The 26797-nt window shown below is 34.7% G+C and overlaps 1 long non-coding RNA gene across 2 annotated transcripts; it reads left to right on the top strand.

Moving 5' to 3' along the window:
- Positions 1 to 1188: 1188 nt before the first annotated feature.
- On the top strand, positions 1189 to 3978 carry LOC119987466. Of its 2 annotated transcripts, XR_005465453.1 has the most exons (5): positions 1189 to 1416; positions 1515 to 1967; positions 2152 to 2242; positions 2824 to 2986; positions 3692 to 3978. It is a non-coding gene; the product is annotated as an uncharacterized LOC119987466 (long non-coding RNA). The 2 variants fall into 2 exon arrangements; XR_005465452.1 differs by having other exon boundaries at positions 2824 to 3978.
- The last annotated feature ends 22819 nt before the right edge of the window (positions 3979 to 26797 follow it).

The raw sequence follows: 26797 nt of genomic DNA, 5'->3' as shown, positions 1-26797 counted from the left end.
CTAAAGAAGGTACTCTTCTTTGTGAGAACGATGTCGTTTTGTATTCTTTTATAATTTGTGAGTATTTGTACTTTTGTATTTGTACTTGTATGGGGTTCTAAAAAAAGGTCACCTTTGGGTTGGAAAAAATATTGCTGGTAATTAGTTTCTATTTTCTTTTCATCCTCTTCTTTATATGCCAACAATTGTAGAATGAGCATGCCTTTTGATTGAGGAGCTTGAGAATGTGCATAGGATAGTGTCTTGTTGGAACTTTTCCTGCTGTATTAATCAATATTTTTTTTACCCTTTTTTGTTTTTCCTCGATTGCGCAGTGGATCTAAATTCATGTATAGGGAAATTATTATAATTGTATTTGAAGACCTCTGGATCTCCATAGATCATGTCTTTGTGCATTTTAGGGTCCAATCCTTGATTATTTTCGAGACCCCAATATAATCATTTTTATTTTTATTGCATAGTTTCCTAATGAGAAAGGAAAGCAAGTTGTTAGATGTGTAGAAGAACAAGGTTGAGTTAATGTAATCCACGTTATATTGTCGAACTGTTAATAGCTAAATTGAGATTGAGCAACTTGTTCTGCAATTAAAGACACTGGAGTAGCACGTAGCTTTATGTATTCAATACTATAATACGTCTCACAATCTTATAATGGCAATTGATGCAAGGTAACATATGGGTAGTACCTTGAGGTCCAGAGTTCTATTCTTACTAGAAGGTTTGGGATTTGAGTAGTTTTCCATATATTGTGGTGGCCTTCATGTCCCTTAGGCATGACTTAGCATGTGTGTGACTTGTGAACCTTTCAAAAAAAAAAACAAAAACATATGGGTAGTACCAAACCCTCAAGGTGATGCTCAAAGCACGATACAAACGAAGCCATGCCATTGGGCCTCAGACCCATCGATCTATCTATATCTATACAATACAATATTATAGAAACTGAGAGAAAATTTACTGAATTTTTAAGAGACCACCTCAACTTTTACGTTCAACATATTATTGTCACCTGGATAATAATTTCAAATAAATTTTTAAAAAAATGATTAAAGTTATTGTAGTTTACGATTTATAAAACACCTCTTCCATCTCCTTATGCACGATTCAATTCACGCCTCTTCAGCTTCTACTGTCTTTCTTCTTTGTTGGTGCATGTACATCCGCTTAATTTATATTTATTCATTTATGATTATCCATTTAATCCGACAAATAATTGTTTTGGGTCTTCAAAAATTCATGATTTTGCGTATGAAGAATGAATTTCGTTTTCCCTCTTGGGAGTAGGTGAAGATGAAGACCAATTCGAATGCTACAGGTAGTTGGCAGAAGAATCGCCTTATGGAAGCTACAAAACTTAATAAGAAGGCTTCGTAGGAGAGCTTCATGCATGTGACTTAATGCTTCTCCTCTTTTAAAGTAGTCGGTTGGGTTTTCAAGGGTTCCATTTCTCTTATCCTTTCGTGATCTTCTCTATTTATACTCTCCCCTTCTGTTTTTTTTTCGGTTGTTGTTAGATCCGCTGGAAGGATTTTCTGAGCGGTTCGATGCAGAGAGGCAGAGCTCTTAACGCTTAGCTTTGCAAATCTGTTAAAATCTTGAACGGCTACTTGGACAAAAAGGCTTGCGGAGTGAGAATCTCAGAGGAGTTCGTAGTAAATTAGTTTCCCCTGTTTTCCATTGAAGCCCTAATTTTCAGTTTTGTTAATAGGGGGTGTTTCTTTTCATTTTCTTGGGCTAGGGGATTAAAAACTATGACACATCATCTTCTATTCTTTTGTGTAAATTTGTTTCGCCAATTTCCTTTTTTCGGTCTTTTCTATGTATGTAAATTGGTTTCCCTGTTTCAGTTGAAGCCCTTAATTTCCAGTTTTGTTAATAGGGAGTGTTTCTACAATGCAGGGCTGACAAGCTTCGAACAACAAAGGCATCAGGAAAAAAAAAAAGAGAAAAAAAGAAGCAATGACGGGGTAAGCTTTGACTGTTACTTTCTAGACTTTTTCAATTCCTTTACTTTTTTTGTTGTTATTTGATTATTCTCAAGGGATACAAGGTATGCTTCATATGTGCTCAATTTCACTGCTTCATAGGAGTATTTGACTTGATGTTTAAGTTTATTCGTTCGCTTTGGTGACTGTCTTGAATTTCTTGTAGGCTTAACTCTTCAATGACTTCTGGGAAGACATAGGGTCAATTAGGGACCATCATATCCTTATTTGGGGCAAACCTTGCCCTCGCCGAACATGTGAGTGAGGAAATCTGTCTTTTAGTTACCATGTTCAGTATTAAAGGCTCAACATAGCATTATGTAGTGAATCGTGCGTCTGGGTATTACCCGATTTGATAAGTGATATATTTTCTATGAAATTCTTCCATTTGTTTCTCTTTCGAAGCTCCATATTGCAACTGCGTCTGATTGTCTATGTATGTCCCCTTCAATTTTCTATAGGAAGTTGAACAATTAGAGATTCAGTTTTTTACATAAATTTTTGCAACAGAAGGTACATGAATTGATTTGTGTGACCAACTGCATGTTAGAAAACACACATTGCAAATCCATTCAGTTCAAAGAGGTAAAAGACAAAAAAAGCTATACTACCCAAAAGTAGTTAGAGATTCATTTTTTAGGCCAATTTTTTTCCAAATTAGGTGGATGAGCCATTTGCTATAGACCTCAGTACCTCACGGTCATCAATCCTTTTAATTATATTAAATCGCATATTTTGTATTGAGTAGGTAAGAATTTACAATTTCTGATCATGCAAGAACTGGATGTCAAATTAAGATGTTTATGTGGGAGTGACAAGTGATTAATTTTTTTGGCAGCTGCAAATATTGCTACCAGGCTTTTGGGTTGCAGCATGCAGGACTTGAGATGTCAAGATGTCAAACAACAACGCTGTCCCAACTGAGAGTGCAGGCCCAAACAAGGCCAAGAGCCAATATCGTGTTGTTCTAGCTCTTTGAGTACGGGCCCAAACCAATACTGGTAATCTCCTCCAATTAATAAAAAAAAGATTTAGGCATTGGTTTAACATACAGGTCTCCCTATGTTGCTGCATTATCAAATGTTTAGGTTGGTCAAATTATTATTTATTCTTTATTATCTTGGAAGTGGAGGTATATGTTTTCACCTTATGTGAAATAAGCATAAATTAATTGCTGTCTTTAATTTGGTTTAATTGTTTAGATGAAGAAAAGTTGTGGAGAGAAGGGATTACACAAGCATTCCATTCACTGCTTCTGTTCTCTCTTCGTTTAATTGTTTTCGTAAACTTATTGGGAATGTTCAATACTTTTTTGAATGGGGCATGGCAATCTCAGAAGTGCAGGGATAAGGAAAATTATCTTCACAGTGATAGTGGATGATAGTGACAATAGGTTACACCAACTTCAAATAATCTGAGGATGGTGACTTTAGATTAAGAGGTAATTGTTAAAATAATTAAATAAAACAAAAGGTTTTTTTATTCTGTTTAGACATTATATGATTGTTGAATCAAGGTGGAATATCGGCGAACCTCTCCCAAAAATCTCGGAGACTAATATCCAATCCCGAACTCGACGAGAAGCCCTAACGACTGTTTTGGTTTTTCCTATGTTTTTTTTCTCTGTTGTCCCTGTTTGGGTTTTTTATTTGTAAATTTGTTCTCTCTTTTTCAATTGACGCACTAATTTTAAGTTTTGTGAATAGCGAGTGTTTCTACAATTCAGGATTGAGAAGCTTTGTACATAAATGGCAACCGAAAAACAAGAAAAAAAGAGCATGACGGAGTTTGCAGAGGATGATGGATTTCTTTTGGCAACACTTGAAAAGTTGGTACAGCAACTATTTCAAAACTTGGAACTTTTAGCCCTCTTTGCTATATTTTGACTGTTAGATTTGGCATCTTTTGCTTCTGTTATTATGCGACCATCTCAATGGTTGTATGTGAATCTTTAATGTCATTTCAAATATTGAAGGAAATATCTGATTTTGCATGCATGCATTACTTTTTAAGTCCAAAGAAAAAAACTTGATGTAATCCTTTGGATTATCTGTAGTTCCCATTGAAACTAGAATCATTTGTTCCTCCTTTCCTTTAATAATGTAGGAGTTATAACTTTCATGATTCAGACACGATGCGCGTAGCTTGGGTGTGCGCCTAGTTTACTTAAATGATCAAATCTCATAGGTTAAATAGCAATTTCCCCTTGGAATTGAAAAATTGTTAGCTTAATGAAAATAATTAATCAATGATATTCATTTTAAGATGCTCTTAATTTATGATTGGCATTTTCCTAGTCTGGCATTATAGTGGCAAAATATAGTTCAGGCCCATTTTCTTCAAGTTTGACTCTAAGCCCAATCCACTCTTTGACAAATGAGGTTATAAAGTAATGTCTTTCAATTTGAAAAATATAGGAGTCACCTATCAGAGATTGATTAACAGATGTTCTTTGGATTGCTAAGGGACGAGATAGAAGTATATATCGACGACATGCTCATGAAATCTTTGGTTGCCAAGCAACACTTGGTAATCTACAACAGGCGTTCGATTTATTGATCAAATAAAATATGAAGTTAAACCCCATCAAGTATTTGTTCAGCATAGCCTCCAGGAAATTCCTAAACTATATGGTACCTCATCGAGGGATATAAGCCAATTCAGAGCAAATACGATCCATACTCGACATCCCATCGTTGAGCTACATAAAAGACGTCCAGCGACTGGTGGGACAAGTGGCAGCTCTCATTCGGTTCATCTCATGGTCATCTGAAAGGTGCCACATTTTCTTCGACACGCTAAGGAAGATGACAAACTTTAAGTGGACTCTTGAGTATGAAGTTGCTCTACAACAACTAAAGTGTTACTTGACTTCACCTCCTCTTCTTTCTAATCCTAAGGAAAGAGAGGTGTTATTCATCTATTTGGCGGTATCTGAAATCGTTGTAAGCGAAGTGTTGGTAAGAGAGGAAGAGAGAATTCGAAATCCAATCTACTACACTAGCAAGAGCCTTCTTGATGTTGAGACACGCTATAGTCAGTTAGAGAAGTCGACTCTCGCCTTGGTAACAACTACTCGAAAGTTACTAAAAGGAGGTTGAGCTCGGTAAGCATGATAACTCTTACTCGTCTTGCACTGCCACCAAATCTCAAGTGCTAGTGAATTTTATCGTTGGCTTCACTCCTTTGACACTTGACGGAGCTAAGAAAGAGTTGATGCACATAACCAACCAAGTCGTTGCACCTTGGACTCTCTCCATGGATAGCTCTACTAATTCCAAAGGCAATAGCCTCGGAATAGTATTAATATCTCCGGAAGAAAGTATCCTCCAGCAGTAATCATATGCGACTTCTGGACGAAAAAAAATGAAGCCAAGTATGAAGTCCTTATTGTTTTTGAACCTAGCCTAGGGAAAGGGAGACAAACATCTGGCGATCTGATCAGATTCACAGTTGATAGTGAATTAGTTCCAAGGTTCTTGTACATCCCAAGATCCCAAAATATCAAAATATCTCGCCTTGGTAAAAGATCTGCAAGACTCCTTTTTGAAATTCTCTATCATGTAGGTACCAAGAACAGAGAATTTGCACATAGATACACTAGTAAACCTTGGATCGTCAATCCAGATAGACACTCTTGAGCCAATTTCAATAATTTATCTCAAATGGTTTTCTGTTGTTAAAGATAGCGAAGAACTAGCCTCAACACTCACTATCTATGCAATGCCCACAAAATTGATAAGGATAGTTGGATGACATCAATGATCAAGTACATTTAAGATGGCATGCTTCCAATAGACAACAATGAGGCACGACAACTGCGCACAAAGACAACAAGATACACTGTCTTCGAATGACAAATATACAAGAGATCCTACTCTGCACCATTGTTACGATGTGTTACTCCTGAGCAAACCCTATACTTCCTAGCAGAGTTACATGAAGGAGAGTGTGGCAATCACTCAAGTGAAAGGAATTCGGCGAATCAAGCCTTCTCAAGAAGATACTTTTGACCGACTATGTGAGTTGATTCAACGCCTACGAAAGGCGATATGAAAAGTGCTAGTGGTTTGACTAGATACCTCTTCGGCCCCCAAAATGACAAACTCCGATCTAAATCTCTTTGACCATTCATGAAATGGACAATGGATATGATTGGACCTTTACATGATGCTTCTAGGCAATGATTTTTCTTTCTAGCCATGACAAACTACTTCACGAAATGGATAGAAGCAAACTCCTTTTGGCGATTCAGAGATACTGAAGTAAAGAAGTTCGTATGGCAAAACATTATTTGTAGATATGGAGTGCCAAGAGAAATCATAACTGATAACAATTCCCAGTTTATCAGTTATGCCTTCCATAAATTCTACAATGACTAGAGTAGTAAGTTGAACTTCTCTACGCCAAGATATCCTCGGTCAAACATTCAAGGCAAAGCATCCAACAGGACGCTCATCAACACACTAAAGAGGTGTCTTGAGAAGGCCAAATGAAAATGGATAGATGAGCTGCCAGGCGTTCTATGGTCCTATCGCATAACAGTAGAAACCTCAATGGGTGAACCTCCATTTTCACTTCTTTATGATTTAGAAGCAGTCATTTCAATGGAAGCCAGACTTCTCTCAACCAGATATCAGTGGATAAATCAACGATCCAATTAGCAGAACTTAATTATTAATTAGCTACCATAGACAAGCTCAGGGAAACAACCCTCACTCACAATGCCGCTTATAAGTTAAGGAACTCCAACCAGTTCAACAAATATGTTTGCACCAAGGCCTTCAAGGTAAGTGACTGGGTCCTTAGAAAAGTGTTCCTTATCTTTTTCAAGGTCAACCCTCTGATCGCCTTAAATGATCTCAAAAATATTTTCGCTGGGAATGCAATTCCCAAAGCATTTTTTAAAATACAAAGGATCATTAAAATAGTAGTTAAAACTAGTCTGAATAAAATATTCAAAAACATAACAAAAATTAAAATTGATTATTCAAAGATTATGAGGATCAACAATCATTTCCTCCGACCCCACAATAGTAGGATTAGACTCAGGCTCAATGACAAACTGGGAAACAACATCGACTTCAATTGACTTTACATAGAGCTCATGAATGACGAGCTCAATCTCAACCAAGGAGCCAACAGTAGTAGGTAGTTCAAGATCATTGGACTTGGGCTTAAGCTTAATGACATGGCAACAGAAGTTGTCGACCAGACCTGTGGACGAATGACGTTCAATTATGACGACGTGGGCAAAACTCTCACCCACTCCCTTCTTCATGTCAAGCTCTTTGGACATTGGATATGCCTTCAACAAATCTTCACACTTGGCGATGTCCTCGTCCACGTTCAATGTACCAACCTCACCCATCTTGGACTGCTGAAGCATCTTAAGCTTTATGGCAAATGCAGCAATCCCTATAATATCCCTTACCTGCTCTGCCATGACAGCTATTTTTTTGTCAAAATTGGCCTCACAAATGACCATCTTCTCTTCTAACTCCTACTTTATTCTTTCTGCTATTATCTCCATCTCTCTTTTCAGATTGATCTTGCTCTTGATACTATATGAGGGTAACCTCAGCTCTCTTCGCCCTTGGTTTAGCTTCATCCCTTTCCCTCTACAGTTCGATGTTGCTTCTCTGTGCTATAAGAAAATGTTTTGCATTGTCTTTTGCCCTTGCTATCGCATCGACATATTCTTGAACACAAGACTCTTGAGTTCTTTTCGCAAATGAAAGTCTTTACAACGTCGGTTCTTTTTGGAGTCCCCTCTCCTGAAGAACCTGTGTCCTCTAGAACCTCCTCCAAGCTTTGTGATACACTTTTAAGGCGGTCAATCCTGCCTTCGACACAGTTCTTTCAACACTATGATGATCAGACTCTTCTCTCACAGAGTGAGGCTCTGCACCTGCGTCATTTCATTCATCGCAATTTCATCACTCATCCCGTATTGAGACGATTCTCTAGAACTCGTTTTCGTGTGAATGCAGGAAAATTTAAAAAGAAAAAAAGTTTACCTTGTGAAACTATGTACTATAGAACGTCTCTGAGATCCTCTCGATGCACACAAAGTGGAAAGTCTGAATGCAAGTTGATTTATTCCTTTTAAAATGGGTCTTTAGAAATGTCTTTTTGTGAAAATCATACTGACATCATTAAGCACCATTTCACTCGTAACGAGGCATCTCCCCTCAAAACACGAGAAAACTTGCTCTATGCATTGATTCAAATACACCCGATAGGACACGTGGAACAAAACAATCTATCACGTTCTTTCACATTTTCTGATTACACATGTTAGCCATACATGCATTTATTGCATAAATGTCAATGCATTTAATATTTTAATGTAAAACTTCTTTTTTATAGGAAAAATCCATCCACATGATGACACCTCACCAACAAAATGAAATTGGTGAAACTCCCGCCAAAAAAACCTACACAAGATGGTTCATCTATATGATAATTCCTCCTTCAACTGACAACTTGACCTTTGCATAGAGGGAACTCCAACCACCGTCCCTAAGTTTCAGCACATGTTATTCTCAAGCCTTTATAGCATAAAGTATGGTATCGCCTCGCTGCCATGCCAGAATAGGCCGCAATCCATGCGTTTCACCACACGATACTCCCACACCTATTATACTAAATCATGGTAATGTCTTGCTGCTAAACTAGGTCAGCTGTAAGTCCTAGCTCTTAGGACATTCCACTGCTAGCCGTAACCCCTGGGTTTCACCATGTGGTAATCCAGGAGCATTTTACTTACGCTACAAAGAGCTTCTGGGTTTCACTGTATGATATTCCCATAATCATTTGTTATACTATACAAAATTTTGGTAACACCTCAATGCTACACCAGGTTGATTGTAAGTCCGAGCCTTCAGGACATTTCACTGCTAGTCGCAACCCCTGGGTCTCACCACATGGTATTCCCAGATCATCTATAACTTCCATACTCGCTCATTCTGATATTACCATCCATGTGTCCTCAAGTAGCTCACTGAATGGTGACATCGTTCACTAAGCTACTTACTACTTGGTTAGGGTCGCCAACACGACATTCTCACATGCATAATTGATGCAATCAACACTTGGATCGCCTGACACGACTCACTACTCTCTAAGCCAAGCAACACTTTAATTTAGAGAGTGGGAGACAAACTATAACGGCCAAAAATAGTTCAAGTCCATTTTCTTCAAATATGGTTCCAAGCCCAATCCACTCTTTGACTAACGAGACCCAAAGTCCACTCTTTGTACATGGGTCCACTAAGCCCATGGATTATGTATGATTTGATCCATGGACGGCCTTAGGTATGACAGCTATACACTCTACTTTTACTGTTCATTTCACGTGCATAACTAAAGACCTTGTCCACATCACCAAACCTTAAGGCAATTTATCACCCCCTATTCCTCTTTCATCTGCCAGCATCATTGGCTTTAGTAGTAATTCCCAGAGTCGACCTCGGGGATTATCCAATCAACTGTCTTCCTTGGACATCAGGCATGCAGGGTCACCTATCCCATACAACCTCGTAACTTGCACTAATCCTATCATAGAGGACAAACCGCAATTGATGATATTTTCTTTTTGTTACCAATCATGTCAACCTTCTTGACACACGCCAACCTCAAAATCATTCTTTTACAGATCATCTTTGGGACATGGCCTCGCCTGACGTGATGTCACTATCTTTACTTTAACCAAACTATATAAACCTTTGTTCTTCCTAGAGAAGGGATGACGAACCATGAAGAACTAAGCCTACCCGAGCTTGTTCTTTGTAAAAACTTATATCACACTCTTTCTCTTCATACTTTCTTCCACCGCGCCGATCTCCATGATAACAGCCACCATCTGCATCTATTGCATTTCTCTTTTTGGCTCTTCGCCTTTATTGTCTTGACCATCAAAACTTCTTTGGCTGGCACTCCATCGGTGCCAAGTTTTTCTGAGTGTTTCTTGTCTACGTATCTTGTAGGTTGCTAGTGGCCCACCTTGACTTTTCAACGACTGTAGTTCGAGCACCTCTTGGTTTGTCTACGTATCTTGATGATTTTTAGGCCAATTTTAGTACAGTTAAAAATTGATTATTGAAATAAATTTTGAGAAGAATATTCTTTGTAATTTTGCCATGCCTTCTTGACATTTTTAGGAATCAACGAGTTAGGAGAAAATTGCTAATTTTTGCGTTTTCGTTTATCCATTGGCACTACGCATTGCATAAATTCATCATGAGATTCGATAAGCAAATGCCTATGAATTACGCTTAGTTAGGTAATTATTTAATAACAACTTTATATTATTCCTTATCAAGTTATTTCACCATGACAAATAAAATATTTCAAGAATAATCATACGTAAAATTAATAGATTACCTCAACCATACAACTCTTAAAGCCAATCTCTAGAGAAGACCCATCTGTCTTGTCTATCACTGTCAGCTTCCATTCCAAGACGGCAAGACCAAGACCCATATCATTAGACTCCAGCTCTCATAATAGGTATGTTTTGGACTTAATCGACGACTTCTCAGCGTGGTCAGAATCAGAAGAATGAGAGTACTCATGGCCATGGATCTTCTCCGATAGCCGATAGGTGCGTCATTTCCTCTGCCATCGTTCTGAATTAGACCTTCGTGGGTCTTCTTCGGACGGGTCATTTTCTACATACATATAATAAAATCCACGACATTAAAAATGTCATGAACGGATAATCTTAACGGAGACTCTTTTAGAAGAAGAAAAAAAAAAAAGAAAAAGAAAAGTATAAGGACTTACATTTCAAACATTAATATTACTCGAGTAAAACGGGTTAATTTCGGGTCTCCTTTTCCGATGACTGTTTTGGATAGAATCTGACTGGACATTATGCATCTAAATGAGGAGAATCTAACGATGGTGGTGACGTAACAAACCGTCATTAAAATCATTAGGATTTGTGACTTTTTCTTTCAACTCATAAATAATGGGGATATTGATGTAATTAGAATTTTCATGGATACATAAAGACCGGTGCAATTTTCCCTTAGATTATTAGGTTTGTGAAAATTGTCAAGTTGAACCTATTACCTCAAATGATTTCCAGCTGACACTCAATCCAACTCTTCAAAGAAATTCTCTTTAAGCAGACTAACCCTATACATCACAATGATCATGTCTTTGGATTGGACACACAGCATTTATAAAGCATTCATATCTCTGTCTTCCTGGTGCCTGATCATTACCAAAAGAAGAAGGGGAAAAAAAAAACACAACTACATCACGAGCCCTGTCCAAATCAAAAACTTTGTAGGTTTTGCTATTTAATTGACAAACTAGGCTGCTTCAACATCCATATAAATTAAAAAAAAAAAAAAGCATAAATTACAAGTTCCGTAGATTTAGCAACCTGTTCGTCTGTCCAATGATTACTGTAAAATAGAATTACAGATAAATAATAAAACAAATGAGAGAATGATACGAGGAGGAGGAGCAGAAGATCCTACATACAATCCCTAATTAACTCCACTGATCTCACCTTCCCTACATACACCCACATCCACCACCATGCTCCCTTTCTTACTTGCCTCCTTCACCCTGCAACAGTTTCTTCTTGGAGACTGAAACAATTTCACAAAACTTTGCATCAGAAAACATCAGTCTTTTTTTTACTTCAAATTAATATCCAGTAATAAGGTACTTACTCTATCCCAGAGATGTGGATCGGGTTTCTTGTAAACCACCACCGTGTCAATCTTAGCAGGATCAGGCATCTTCCATTTACAACTCGGGTAAGGAACTCGGTGCCGAATGTACTCGGACACAGAAATATCCTAGGCTTCGAAGCACAACCAAATCCAAAATTCTCAAAAAAACCAAGATCAAAACTCATTCGTAAATGATGAGAGTTTTCGGTGACTAGTACATACAATCAGTTTTCCCCCACAAGTATTCCTACGAGGCCAGAATTTCTCAAGTTCAATATCACACAATTTTAGATGATCTAAACAACCTCTGTCATCGAATCGATCGATCTAAAATCTAATCATCTCTATTTTTAATCGCGGAACAACATTCCCATTCGAGTTGGACTTGCTTTAGCAAGCTCTTAATTACATAAGATTCTATACGGCACATTACTACAGGCCTTATAGTGCCCGAATGGTGGGATAATTCACCATCAATACTGACAACCTCGCATTAGCAATTTCCGAAAATTGAACTCAAAGTTCCATGCCTGAGGCAACTCTTTAGTTTGGAGAAGCATGGAGATGAAGCAATGGCTGAGGCAAGAGCCTACATGCCAACTAACTGGATTATTGTGGCTGCTTTAGCTATAATTTTGCATGGAGTGGGATGTTCGCGATCAATTTATGTAATATTATGGGGTTTTTTATTTACTGTGGTGATGCCAGCCCTGAGTTGGGGATGCTTACAAAGGTTAAGAAGGGTTGGACTCAAAATACGTGAGTTATTACTAGTTTAATTCTCATGAGCTTGTTGTCAGATGGCAACTGAGAGTATGGAGACTCCTGCACCGTCCTGGTATCTCAGATCTTAATGAACGTCAAGAATGATTCGTTAAGAGTACGTTGTAAAATCTGTGAGGCTGCTTTCAGAGATCTTATTGATAAAGACTGCTCACAATCGCACATGCAGTTTATAGTGGTCTATTAGTGTTAGTCTTTTAAATCCAAGATCAATGACATATTTGTTGCTAACTTAATAGTAATTAGGGAAGGGTATCACCTTTGCGTAACACAGTTGATTAAAGACGGAGTCTAGTCAAGTGGATTTTGTGTGTGAAATTCAAGAGCTTTGGTCAAAATCCTAGTAAATGCTCATATATTTCTAGTTATGAAGGCATTGTTGTGTCTCACACATTTCTATGTGATGAACCCTTGTTTTTTTCTCATCTACAAAAGTCATACAATTTTAAACAGTAATATATTATATATGTTTATTTATACATATAAACATATACTTTTTACAATTGATTACACTGATTTTTTATTAGAAAGTAGTTGATATTTATATACATTTGCATACACATAAATTCGGTTTGATATACTGACGTTGTCTTGATTTATTGAATGTTCATTTGAGTTTATATATATAAGTATATATCTGTTTGCATTACATCTGTGTATCACAAGTGTGCAGTATTATATAGTCTCTGCCAGACATATACACAAATTATGTATATACACAAATTATATACACATATACACAAATTATGTATACACACAAATTATGTATATACACAAATTATATGCACAAATTATATACACAAATTATGTATATGTGTTATCTGTTATTTTAAAACTAATGATTGGGAAAATCTAATAAATAAATATCAAATGCATATAGACTAGATTTTTTTATTTAATATTTGTTGTTGTGGTGATGATTTGTTAGGTTTCTTTGATAATTTGGGGATTCAGCTATCTGAATTTGTAAAGGAAGTTAAGAAAACTTATATTCATACAACAAAGGTAAAGCAACTCCTTAGCTTGGAGAAGCATGGAGATGAAGCAATGGCTGAAGCAAGAGCCTACATGCCAACTAACTGGATTATTGCCGCTGCTTTAGCTATAATTTTGCATGGAGTGGGATGTTCGCTATCAATTTATGTAGTATTATGGGGTTTTTTATTTACTGTGGTGATGCCAGCCCTGAGTTGGGGATGCTTACAAAGGTTAAGAAGGGTTGGACTCAAAATACGTGAGTTATTACTAGTTTAATTCTCATGAGCTTGTTGTCAGATGGCAACTGAGAGTATGGAGACTCCTGCACCGTCCTGGTATCTCAGATCTTAATGAACGTCAAGAATGATTCGTTAAGAGTACGTTGTAAAATCTGTGAGGCTGCTTTCAGAGATCTTATTGATAAAGACTGCTCACAATCGCACATGCAGTTTATAGTGGTCTATTAGTGTTAGTCTTTTAAATCCAAGATCAATGACATATTTGTTGCTAACTTAATAGTAATTAGGGAAGGGTATCACCTTTGCGTAACACAGTTGATTAAAGACGGAGTCTAGTCAAGTGGATTTTGTGTGTGAAATTCAAGAGCTTTGGTCAAAATCCTAGTAAATGCTCATATATTTCTAGTTATGAAGGCATTGTTGTGTCTCACACATTTCTATGTGATGAACCCTTGTTTTTTTCTCATCTACAAAAGTCATACAATTTTAAACAGTAATATATTATATATGTTTATTTATACATATAAACATATACTTTTTACAATTGATTACACTGATTTTTTATTAGAAAGTAGTTGATATTTATATACATTTGCATACACATAAATTCGGTTTGATATACTGACGTTGTCTTGATTTATTGAATGTTCATTTGAGTTTATATATATAAGTATATATCTGTTTGCATTACATCTGTGTATCACAAGTGTGCAGTATTATATAGTCTCTGCCAGACATATACACAAATTATGTATATACACAAATTATATACACATATACACAAATTATGTATACACACAAATTATGTATATACACAAATTATATGCACAAATTATATACACAAATTATGTATATGTGTTATCTGTTATTTTAAAACTAATGATTGGGAAAATCTAATAAATAAATATCAAATGCATATAGACTAGATTTTTTTATTTAATATTTGTTGTTGTGGTGATGATTTGTTAGGTTTCTTTGATAATTTGGGGATTCAGCTATCTGAATTTGTAAAGGAAGTTAAGAAAACTTATATTCATACAACAAAGGTAAAGCAACTCCTTAGCTTGGAGAAGCATGGAGATGAAGCAATGGCTGAAGCAAGAGCCTACATGCCAACTAACTGGATTATTGCCGCTGCTTTAGCTATAATTTTGCATGGAGTGGGATGTTCGCTATCAATTTATGTAGTATTATGGGGTTTTTTATTTACTGTGGTGATGCCAGCCCTGAGTTGGGGATGCTTACAAAGGTTAAGAAGGGTTGGACTCAAAATACGTGAGTTATTACTAGTTTAATTCTCATGAGCTTGTTGTCAGATGGCAACTGAGAGTATGGAGACTCCTGCACCGTCCTGGTATCTCAGATCTTAATGAACGTCAAGAATGATTCGTTAAGAGTACGTTGTAAAATCTGTGAGGCTGCTTTCAGAGATCTTATTGATAAAGACTGCTCACAATCGCACATGCAGTTTATAGTGGTCTATTAGTGTTAGTCTTTTAAATCCAAGATCAATGACATATTTGTTGCTAACTTAATAGTAATTAGGGAAGGGTATCACCTTTGCGTAACACAGTTGATTAAAGACGGAGTCTAGTCAAGTGGATTTTGTGTGTGAAATTCAAGAGCTTTGGTCAAAATCCTAGTAAATGCTCATATATTTCTAGTTATGAAGGCATTGTTGTGTCTCACACATTTCTATGTGATGAACCCTTGTTTTTTTCTCATCTACAAAAGTCATACAATTTTAAACAGTAATATATTATATATGTTTATTTATACATATAAACATATACTTTTTACAATTGATTACACTGATTTTTTATTAGAAAGTAGTTGATATTTATATACATTTGCATACACATAAATTCGGTTTGATATACTGACGTTGTCTTGATTTATTGAATGTTCATTTGAGTTTATATATATAAGTATATATCTGTTTGCATTACATCTGTGTATCACAAGTGTGCAGTATTATATAGTCTCTGCCAGACATATACACAAATTATGTATATACACAAATTATATACACATATACACAAATTATGTATACACACAAATTATGTATATACACAAATTATATGCACAAATTATATACACAAATTATGTATATGTGTTATCTGTTATTTTAAAACTAATGATTGGGAAAATCTAATAAATAAATATCAAATGCATATAGACTAGATTTTTTTATTTAATATTTGTTGTTGTGGTGATGATTTGTTAGGTTTCTTTGATAATTTGGGGATTCAGCTATCTGAATTTGTAAAGGAAGTTAAGAAAACTTATATTCATACAACAAAGGTAAAGCAACTCCTTAGCTTGGAGAAGCATGGAGATGAAGCAATGGCTGAAGCAAGAGCCTACATGCCAACTAACTGGATTATTGCCGTTGCTTTAGCTATAATTTTGCATGGAGTGGGATGTTCGCTATCAATTTATGTAGTATTATGGGGTTTTTTATTTACTGTGGTGATGCCAGCCCTGAGTTGGGGATGCTTACAAAGGTTAAGAAGGGTTGGACTCAAAATACGTGAGTTATTACTAGTTTAATTCTCATGAGCTTGTTGTCAGATGGCAACTGAGAGTATGGAGACTCCTGCACCGTCCTGGTATCTCAGATCTTAATGAACGTCAAGAATGATTCGTTAAGAGTACGTTGTAAAATCTGTGAGGCTGCTTTCAGAGATCTTATTGATAAAGACTGCTCACAATCGCACATGCAGTTTATTGTGGTCTATTAGTGTTAGTCTTTTAAATCCAAGATCAATGACATATTTGTTGCTAACTTAATAGTAATTAGGGAAGGGTATCACCTTTGCGTAACACAGTTGATTAAAGACGGAGTCTAGTCAAGTGGATTTTGTGTGTGAAATTCAAGAGCTTTGGTCAAAATCCTAGTAAATGCTCATATATTTCTAGTTATGAAGGCATTGTTGTGTCTCACACATTTCTATGTGATGAACCCTTGTTTTTTTCTCATCTACAAAAGTCATACAATTTTAAACAGTAATATATTATATATGTTTATTTATACATATAAACATATACTTTTTACAATTGATTACACTGATTTTTTATTAGAAAGTAGTTGATATTTATATACATTTGCATACACATAAATTCGGTTTGATATACTGACGTTGTCTTGATTTATTGAATGTTCATTTGAGTTTATATATATAAGTATATATCTGTTTGCATTACATCTGTGTATCACAAGTGTGCAGTATTATATAGTCTCTGCCAGACATATACACAAATTATGTATATACACAAATTATATACACATATACACAAATTATGTATACACACAAATTATGTATATACACAAATTATATGCACAAATTATATACACAAATTATGTATATGTGTTATCTGTTATTTTAAAACTAATGATTGGGAAAATCTAATAAATAAATATCAAATGCATATAGACTAGATTTTTTTATTTAATATTTGTTGTTGTGGTGATGATTTGTTAGGTTTCTTTGATAATTTGGGGATTCAGCTATCTGAATTTGTAAAGGAAGTTAAGAAAACTTATATTCATACAACAAAGGTAAAGCAACTCCTTAGCTTGGAGAAGCATGGAGATGAAGCAATGGCTGAAGCAAGAGCCTACATGCCAACTAACTGGATTATTGCCGCTGCTTTAGCTATAATTTTGCATGGAGTGGGATGTTCGCTATCAATTTATGTAGTATTATGGGGTTTTTTATTTACTGTGGTGATGCCAGCCCTGAGTTGGGGATGCTTACAAAGGTTAAGAAGGGTTGGACTCCAAATACGTGAGTTATTACTAGTTTAATTCTCATGAGCTTGTTGTCTGAGGGCAACTGAGAGTATGGAGACTCCTGCACCGTCCTGGTATCCCAGATCTTAATGAACGTTAAGAATGATTCGTCAAGAGTACGTTGTAAAATCTGTGAGGCTGCTTTCAGAGATCTTATTGATAAAGACTGCCCGCAATCGCACCTGCAGTTTATAGTGGTCGATTGGGAAGTTGGTCCTCCTCAATGCTATATTTACAATGGGTCTAACAGTGATTGTCCATTTTTTGTCTCATGGTGGTATGGTTTTCCTCAATGCTATTTTTTGTATTTTACATAGTTTTTTTTTTCCTCTGGTTTGTGCTCTAAAATTGTGGGTTTGATATGTTTCTCTTGTAGGGTTTCACTAGATGGAGATGAATGATGATGTATAAAAACATATGAATAATCCAGAGAAGTGGGCAAGGTGATTATTCTTGACAAACTTTGTGAAAATATATTATCACACCCACATTTTAGCAAGCAAATCAATCATTTTTAAGATTCCCAGTAATTTAATGAAAAATCCATAGTCAGCCAATATTAATCATAGAGGCCTCAGGTCAGGACAACAACAGAGACATAGCCAAAATTGATAAAATTTGCTTCTTAACCCTATTTACTTCATCTACAAATTTAAAACAAAATACAAAGAACACTTATTGACAAAGAACTCAAATTAAAAACAAACATCAAATCAATGATCGGCTCGCAATGAAACTAATTCAGTGCAGATCACTCACGTAGAAATCCAACACACAAAGACAGTCCAACTCTTCCACAATCCTATATTACACACAAGCTAGGAATATGGGAATCAACATTCGCTCAAAGGCTGCTATTATTTAAGCAAAGTCATCATAATAATAATATCTGAAAAAACTATTACAAAGCACTTAAATAGGTTTCACGCAGGAAATGCTAATAGAGTCCACATCAAATCCAACGGTAATCTCCACTCTTGCTGAAGATCATCACCATGTGAGCTGCATACCATCTGTCTGTCCCTGAGGATGCTACAATATAGTCAGAGATGGATGGTAGTGTGATGGAGATCCATCAATGGAGGATCTCAGCAACAAATCCATCTCGAGAAATACTTATTTCTTTTTTTCATGTGGCTAGATGGAATTGAAGACTCTCGCGCGATCTTCTCTTCATCAAGTTGTGTGGCACGCCAGTGCTTTCGCGAGCTTTCGGTGTATTTCAAAATTGTTTGAGACTTTGAGCATTTGATTACTTTTGGTGTGATTAGAAATATCTTAAATTTTAAATTTTTAGAGGGTGCGATTAACCAGGGATGTCATTCGAAAAAGCCGGGGTGCATTGATAGAACTTGCTCAAACCTAAGTCTGAACAAGAGGATTTGTGAAATAAATCTTGTTTATTAATATTTGTGCTTCTTTGCTAGAAATGAGAACTATCTCCTCAATATATGACAAGAGGGAGTATGAATACTTGATACAAATACGTTCCACAAGAAAGAATAGTAGAACTTGGATAATTAAGAAAATACAGACCACCATTTGCAGCATCAACAACTTTTGACGAGTATTTGCAAAGTTTATGTTTGACTCACTTCAATCATTTTACTCGTGTCTTAAATTTTTATCGATTTTCTTATTTATCAACACTAATCCAATTGGCAACAAGGTACTACAAAAATATGAAAATTACTTGCTATTTTTATTATTTAACCAAATGATGTTTAGGGTCGGATGATGTGTGGAAAATTGAGGTTTGGGAGGAAAGGATCATCCTATGTTTTTTTTGGATAGTATTAGCTCCTTGTTTTCATGGTTAGGAATAAGACCACATGCGCTCCTCACTGTCATACCGATTCCTACTTTTAGAAATTACCGGTATTGCCTTTATGAATAACTTTCCATAGCTATAACTTTATGTAACAAAACAAATTTAAGACAAAATGTTGTCTTTCTTATTAATTTTGATATTATATATGCTATTTGATACCAACTTTCATATAATCTGAGTTCATGAAGGTACTTCTGTTAGGAACCGAACAACGATTAAGCAGCGGAATAATAAAAATTTTCGATTCCTAATCCGATGATCTGTTTAAAACCGACATTCGATTATGGGTTTAGAACAATTACCCTTGTAGCGCACCTTTCGTACTGTCGAAGCATACAACGAACACAAACTTTCTGATCGTGCCTGTACGGTATCAACACGAACGATGCAATCTTAGTGTACGTCTCATGTCCATGAATGAAACTCACGAGCCATCCGATTGCTAGACCAAAACGAACCCACCGTCTTCAAATCCGATTCAACACCTTGAATCAATATAGTGAGCAAAATTGGAGAACACCTTTCAAAAGATTCTCAGCCTTACTCTTGAAAAACTCACATATAACTTATATGTTTTAACAAAACATGTATTTTACAATCATAAAATTATTATATATTTATATATATTTACGAAAGGATGAATATATATATATATATATACATATATTTACACGTTCAATATGAAACGTATCTATATACATGCAACGTGTGTGTATATATATATATATATATATATATATATATAAATGAGATCAAATAGAATTCCAAAATGTTTGAGTCCTACTCAAATACTTCACTTGGCTTCTAGTGTTTTAGTCCTACTCTTTCTCTTGGCTTTTAGAAATTTCTTCATACCAAAATCAAAATATCCTTGTCCAACTAGGACCGAAAAATGCTCACATTAAATATGAAATTCATCTAATGAATTTTACGTTTCGTATTGCTTATCATTCTTAGTGTGTGACCCTGTAGGTTCCCGTAATATTGGTAGTAATTATAAAATCCTATTTTAGAATTACAAGCAGCGAGGGATGTCTAGCAACATATCACTGCTACCCAAATTACGAGAAAGTCAATGTTTCGACTCAACCTTTACCGCGACTAATGTTACCGTGTTGTAAATTCCTTTTATCCTCGATATCTTGATTGAACACGAGATATGGATATGTCACCCTCGTATAGCTCAATCAATGTTTCTTGATTCCCGAATAAGCTAACTGAAACAAATGACATTGATATCATTATATCAACTCATTTGAGCATGGCCATGCATTTATTAGCTTTATTCAATCAAGAGGCCTTAGATATCAATCCCGTGTTATGAGAAGGACAAATTCCATCTTGATCACTCATATCCCTCTACATAATTTATTGTACACCCGATCACCACCTTTATAGTCACCTTGTTAAGGGAGAGTGGGAGACGTTTGACGGTGTCAAAATAAACAATTTCTTATATCGGGAACAATGGTGATCTCAGGTCAAAGGACTACAAAACACCATCATCACTATGAAATTATTTATGACATCCATAACACGCTCCATGTAATGATTTCATGGTAGGTCGTTCCAGTACATAAATTCTCCAATTCATGCAACTACGTGTTGACTTAATATCATATATTAATCAAACACATATTAGCCTCTATGTATTATTGGCTTCCCTGTTTACAATAATACTCGGCTAAGGATATTTAAGAATATACATTATATTCTAGGGACATTATTACAATAATTTATACTATACAAATATAAATAATTGCAATAACTAAAACAAACTTTATTAATAAAATATTCATGATAATATAATGTGCTAAAGAATCATCATATGATTGACTTTAGTGCACACTCTCCAAAAACTTCCTCATACATTATATTTCCTAGATTTTTTTGTTAGGAGGATGTCAGGTAAACTCCTTGAATTTCTTATTTCAGAGACGGTAGAATGGATAAGGATAAAATTAAAATATGTTTACAGTTATGATAAAAAAATTTTAGATTTGATTGCAGATATTATTATCATGTATAGTTTTAAAATATTTCATCATAAATTTAAATTTTTAGAATATCATTTAAATATTGATAAATGATAAACAAATTTTTACATTTAAAATATGTTCGCTTTAATTAATTTTTAAAATAATTAAAATTTTATACATGTTTACGATTATTATAGTCTAAAGTCGTCTTAATTTGAAATTATTCATTTATGATTTGCATAGTGATAAAGGATAATCATATTATTTTAAACAATGATAAAAGTATCATATTACGAAATTATGATATACATAGTAATAAAGGACACAACTATTATAATTTAAATAGTGATAAAGAATAATTGTTAAATTATAATTTACATAGTGATAAACTATAATTATAAATGATTGTTAGGGGTATTTATATATCAACATTTACATTGAAGATAAGTTAACTTTATAACCCTTTGGAGACAAAGTTATAGTTTTTGGGGTGATTTTAGACAGATTTTGAGTGTTGTTCAAAAGAGGACAAGACAAGACATCATATTTGCAACGATAAACTATTAATATTCATGGAAATTTGTTAAGATTTTAAGATTGAGAAAAAAATATGAGACTTCTAACAGGCAATCATCAATTTAATTTAAACAATATAAAGGAGTTCTTAGAATGGATATTATAAATTGGTGACGGTAAAATTAGAGATCATAATGACGAGGAAATTATATAAATCCAAATTATTATCAAGGACTCAGACAATCCCTTGTCAGTAATTGTTGATAGCACATATCCTTCTTTGCTTTAAAAAATGAGTGATTCTAAGTATTTGTATGAGATGAAAATTCAAGCACATACTCTTGAAGTTGTGTAAACGGTGAATAATTATATGCTTTCATTAGTTCTAGGTGAATACATAACTTATTTTAGTTCTAAAACTTATTTTCGTTCTGAAATATGCTTTCATAACAGATGTGAATGTCGTAAAAATTTATACACAACTGAATTCTTAAATTCTATTGCATCTTCTGGTCTTCCGTAGGAATTAAAAAGATTGGTTTTTCCAATCATGCTGCTTAGAAATATTGCATTAATAGTGACACAATTGGGAAAGTATGTTATAGAAGTTAATGTTATTTCATTAAGCAAGGTGTCACAAGAGATGTATTTCTTAAATGATATTATCCTCATTAGATTTTCAGTTGCCATTTAAATTTCAAAGAAGACAATATCCATTGGTTATTTAAATTATGACAATAAACAAAAAGTCAAGAACAATCACTTTCTCATGTTGGTTTGTATTTGTCAAAGCCAATTTTTAGTCATGGACAATTATATATTGCACTCTCTGGAGTAAAAAGTAGGGAGGAATGAAGTCAGGCATGTTGGGTATGCTAATTCATTTTCTCTTTCTCCACTCTTTTTTGCATTGGTTTTATCCATACTAATAATTGTTGGACCAAGACTTAGTGTCTAGTCAACATTGTGTTTTTGATGATTGTGTATGATTGTATGCTAAAATGTGTGAGCATGCTTGACTTGAACATATCCTAAAATGCTAGAAAACATGCTTAAATGGTTATTTGGTTAATTTTTTAATATCTTAATTGTGCATATACACTTAAATGAAGGCTTATGCATATCTCTATGTGAATTTGATATCTATATATTTTTGAGATAGTGCTGGAAATTCAGTTTTGAAAACAAACATGCATGGACTAAGTTAGGACATTAATCTTCTAATGATCATAATTTATCTTAACCAACTTAGGTCCAAATGACTTGAAACTTGAACCACATGCACATAAAGGTCTAATATATGTTCTAGGACTATAATCATGATAAATTAAGTGCATCACATATATATTTGGTCATATGCTTAAATTCCGTCAAAACTAGGTTTTACCTAATTTTGTGCATATGTGTTCTTTGTGAACGTGGTGAACCAAATGAACTCCGATTTAAATGAAATTTCGTGTGCATCTTAGTTTCATCACTATGAACATATTTGAATTAGTAAAGTTCAAGAGAAAAGGTCATTTACACTGAGTTTGCAAAATAACATTGAATTTACACTTAGAATTTATCGGTTTCACTATTAGTGACTTATTTGCTTGGTTGAGTGACCAAACGATTTCCGATTGTTATGAAATTTTATATTCTAATATATATAAAATTATTTATCATGCAGTAATATGAATTTTCTGGGTTGTTTTTCTAATGTAATTAACCTATGCGCTCTATATGAAGCTCTTTGAGCTTACATGCAATTGGGGAGTTCTACCTCCTATTTCTTTGTAGGTTAATCATCATGAGGATGTTATATCACTCAGAATTCAGTTTGCTCAAGTGAATTGAAGTCCGATTTTCAAGTATGAGCTTGGATCTCTAGAAAACCAAGAAAAACCTATGTTCATCAACCTTCCACTAAGGCATTTTGATTGATGTTTGGAATTAGCCTTAGAGCTGTATAATATAGATATAGTGATGCTGTCAAATTCAGAGTTTGAAGTCAAGATTCAGACATGGACATTAAATGTTACACAAGGTGTCCGATTTAAGCAATATATGCCATATGAAGACATTTGTACATGAAGGCTATACGGACCAAGTATATGAAGTCTAGAGCAGTTGAAATTAATTGATTTAATGTTCTAGAAGATGTCTCAAGCTTTGGAAAATGTCTCTACACATTTGAAATCAAGATACCAAGCTTGCTTAAAGATTGCAGGAAATGTTAAAGAGCTCATTTGAATTCAAGAGAGATACATGTTTAAATTTGCTTGGCTATGAAGTTGCCAACAAGGACTTTTCAAGAATGTTATTGCAAGCACGTGTGAAGGGTCAGCCTTGCTATTGGGACATGTTTGGTCACGTGAAGGATCTCTTATCTTCATCAAACAAGATCTTGCACATGCTTCCTTTATTGAGGTCAATGATCAGATTTTTGTGAGAAGACAATTGATGAAGCTAAAGGACAAATGCAATGGTTGAAATTTGTAAGAGATGAGAAAGTATATTTTGCAACTAGACAAGACTTAGATTATGAAGATATTCTTGAAGACTACAAGCTCCAATGGTACACTAATCTATGGCTGAGATTGAATTGTTTTGAATTATGAATGGATCAGATTACAACAAGACTTGAAGGGTTAAGATGACCATTTAAAAGGTGAATCCAATGGTTGTGCATAAGACCATATTCTTGCTTGCAATTTTTGACTTAAAAGAATATCTTACTTGATTTTTGGAGTCAAAGATGGTTGCAAGTTGCTACACATTTTGTAGGAAATCATTGGAGATACCAAGGCCAAGATTTGGTGTAAGTTTGATCAAATGGTCAAAGATGACAAAATTGTTGGAGACACCAAGGTCAAGATTTGGTGCAAGTTTAATCAAATTGTCAAAGATGGCTGCAAGTGCACATGACAACTCAAATCTTGGAAAGCTAGACTTGGAAAATGATGCAAGTGCAACGGCTACATATTGCAAGATTGAGATTTAAATGATCTATTCATTCAATGGCCAAGATTTGCACATGTAATTGAAGGTCGAGATTTGAAGATAGAAAAAGATCCAATGGTGGAAATCACAAGAGCTTGGTAAATTATAAAGAGGGGTTCTTCCTCATTCCAACTAGGAGAAGCCAAAATTACATTGAAGAAATTCTTGTTCTCAAAGCTTTCAAGCTAGTTTGTGTCATTGAATCCAAGCTTCTACCCAAGCCACTCTAAAGGCTTCCTCACTATTTTGCTTTTGCAAAGAGGGAGTGCCTCTCATTTGGCTTCTTATTTTCAGATTCGAAAATCCTCATTATTCTTCATTTTCTATCCAACCCGTGAGGTGATATTGTGATTCTTGAGTGTTCCTCAACCCCATTTGCTTAGTGCAAACCTTGAGTGAACCATTTATACCGAACACTTGTAAAAGTCCCTTCATTGGGCAAAAACCTTGTTGAGGTTGAGTTTAAGGGAGTGCTTGAAACCTTTGGTTGTAAAGTTTGAAGATTGTCTTGAAATCTTCAGTTTTAAGGGTGACCTAAAAACCCCTGTGAGTTTTGTGGAGCTCTTGAGAAAACCACATCCTTAGTGGAGGTTGGAAAATCCTAGGTTGGTGAACCTAGGTAGTAGATGTAGGAGAAGAGTCTCCGAACTACTATAAATTGTTGTGTGGACTTTCATGATTGCATTGCTTGCTTGTTGATTGATTAAGTGTTTTGATTGCAGAATTTTCTGAACCACTAGTCTGTCCGTGCACTGTTCACATAGCTAAACTTTGAATTTTAATCTGAATTTTTGATATAGTATTCATTAGGGTGTTGTGATACTGCATACCAAATTTCATTGAATTCTGACTTGATTTGCTAGGTGAAATTTGAGTTGTAAAATCTGTGCGCAGTGTGTTGTTTGAAAAAAATCTGTTTTTGCAATTCCTTGATTATTTGATAATTGATCATTTACCATATTGTATCACATCTTGCATTGAAATGAATATTGATTAGGATAATCATTAGAGTTCAAATTTGTGTGCTAATTGTTAATTGACATTGATTTCCTTTTAAATTATAAAAAGAGATTCCTATCGGAATTTGGGGACACAATTCACCCCCCCTCTTGTGTTAAGTACGATCCATCAATAATTTCTTATTTTCTTCTATGCTCACAGGTTTTTGAACAAGGATTTACCATATTTTAACTTGACGTTTCGGACAAAAGGGTAGAAAATATACATTCTACAAGTCCAATATGTTTGTTGTATTTGCAAATATTAATGTACATTAACAACTCTCTCAGTCTGAGGTATACTCCGATCATTGAGTCTTCTTCTCCTTTATTTTCTTCTATCTTCACAAGAAATAGAAGCATGAAACTATCTTTTCTTGAATAAGTCTGAAAATTCTCCATTGAAGATTGTAGGCTTTAAAATGAATTATGTCGACAAATTCATTGATCCAGTTGTTAGATTGTTTAATTCCACTGATTATGTGTCTCGAGAGGCTTTCTTCCAAGACAGAATAACTTCAAAAAGTAACATGTGATCTTTGAGAGTCATCTTGAATATTATGTCATCTGAGTACTATTTTCTTTTCCCTAAAATTTTATGTTAGATATTTAAGAAAACTAGATAACTCTAATCCAAACTCTATTTATCAAAATATTTCTATATCATTATTTTATGGCAAACACCATTATATATACACTTTTTTGGAAACTCATTTTATGTATTAGTCCTTCTATTCGAAACTCAATAGAAACTCATTTTATGGCCCCGTTTGGGTAACAATTTCTACCAGCATTTATACTACCTGCTAGTATCAATGTTGATGGCCATCCAAACACCATAATATGGGCACATATTCCCAGAGATTTTGAGAGACCATTTATACTACTTTTGAAAATGCTACAATTTCACCACATTTGACCAGCTTTTCTCCATTTTGTCCCCATCATAATATGCTTATTCCAATTTTACCCTCATATGTGTTAAACTTATATGGATGTATTTTTGTGT

This window comes from Tripterygium wilfordii, chromosome 20 (assembly GCF_013401445.1).
Source record: "Tripterygium wilfordii isolate XIE 37 chromosome 20, ASM1340144v1, whole genome shotgun sequence".
Lineage (NCBI taxonomy): Eukaryota > Viridiplantae > Streptophyta > Magnoliopsida > Celastrales > Celastraceae > Tripterygium > Tripterygium wilfordii.
Note: the sequence above shows the minus strand (reverse complement) of the source record. Positions and strands in the feature narration are given on the sequence as shown.